Here is a 1,788-nt window from a genome sequence, read left to right on the forward strand (position 1 = left end):
ATATTTTAGAATTGTAAGCCATATTGCCTATTTTCTGAAAGTCTTAAAATACAAAAATTATATATAATTCTAGTCAATGAATGTAAAGAATATTTCAGTTTGTTGCCTCAAAATACTTTGAAAGTCAGAAACGTCCTTGTTTCTTATAAATGACAGAATAAAGTGTTTTCATAATGCTGGTTTGACTGGAGAAGCGGCTTTTAACTCTTGAAGGGATGGATTAACATTTTCTCTAGTTTCATGAGCCCAGCTCTGTCACTGACTGAGGGTCACAGTTACCTGGCACCTTCAGCCAAGTCATGGAGCACGCCTGCTTGGACATCTGATGAGAACTGTCACAAGGCCCCGGGCGGCTCTGAAAGTCGTCCCCATGCCATCCCAGGATACGGCATTCCCACTGAGCCCACCTGAGCACTAACCGTGGCTGTCCCGCCTTTCCTGCATCTTGTCTCCAAGCCAGGGTGTTGTCACCAAAGGCTCCTAGGGAGAGGAAGGTGCAGGAGGTCACCAGACAGGTGCCTGGGAGCAGGTGGGGCCACTCCTGGGAGCAGAGTCTGCATCGTCACCCCTTGTCACAGTCCTGCAGCATCCCACGTGCACTGACTGTCTCCGGCCACCTCTGTGGCTTGTTAGAACCCTCCAATTAGAAAGGTTAAAAACCAGCCTGCTGCCCCCGCCTGCACGGTGTTTGGGTCAGCAGGTGGGATGGACCTACCTGGTTGCTGGGTTTAAGGGATTTTCGACTTGAGGTCTGGGACCGAACAAGTTTCAGTCCTGCAGGGGCAGGGCACGGGTCTCTCGTATAGCATGGCTCTGTCCATCACATGGGTGCAGCCATTCTCAATCCTGCTTATTACCAAGACCCAGACCCCCGGTGTTTGTGGCAGTCATACGGCTATGTCTGCCTACCCCACGGCCTGGCTTCCTTCACTGGACGAGTTGGCCAGTCCTCTGTCCTTATGCCCAGAGGTGGACCTCAGGAGTCTGTGTCCATCGCAGGCAGCACATGAGGGTCAGTGCCTACTGTCACCAAACTGCTGTGTCCGAGACCCGGATCCTCCTATCATGGAGTGTGGAATTTTTCATGGTAGCAGTGGAGCCCAGGTGGCCCTACTGGTAAAGAACCCACCTGCCATTGCAGGAGACAGAAGAGATGCACGTTCAACGCCTGGGTTGGAAAGATCCCCTGAAGAAGGGCATGGCAACCCACTCCAGTATTCTTGCCTGGAGACTCCTGTGGACAGAGGAGCCTGGCGGGCTATAGTCCCTGGGGTTGCAAAGAGTCAGACATGACTGAAGCCACTTAGCACGCACGTGGTAGAGCTGTAGGCACTGCTTTTTGGGGGGAGCTGGAGGTTGGGGTGGTGCTGGGTGCTGTCAGAGGCCGTGTCTGGTGGGGTTGAGCCTGTGGTGTCTGCCCGTCTCCCCAGGATGGCTCACGACCAGGTGTGGGCCCCGCCATCCTCACGCTGTGCCCCATTCCAGGCCCCGCAGAGGATTGGCCACTGCTGCACTGGCACTTGTGTGCCCCCATCCAGCCACCCCTGCAGGTAGCATGGTGGCCCCGGGCTAGGCCCACTCTCGGGAGGATGTCCTGATGGGCAGTATAGTCAGGAGGCGGAAGAGGCGCTCCTCTGCCAGCTCTTCTTCCCGAGTTGGTTTTTGGGCAGCGGTGCTGAGGTGTCTTGTACACATCACATCCCCGTTCACCCTCGCTGCCACCTTGCAGCCATGACTGGACTGGATGCTGTGGCTTTCCCCGGTTTTCAGGCTGGACGGCGGCACTTT

Source organism: Bison bison, unplaced genomic scaffold, assembly GCF_000754665.1.
Source record: "Bison bison bison isolate TAMUID 2011002044 unplaced genomic scaffold, Bison_UMD1.0 scf7180017864209, whole genome shotgun sequence".
Lineage (NCBI taxonomy): Eukaryota > Metazoa > Chordata > Mammalia > Artiodactyla > Bovidae > Bison > Bison bison.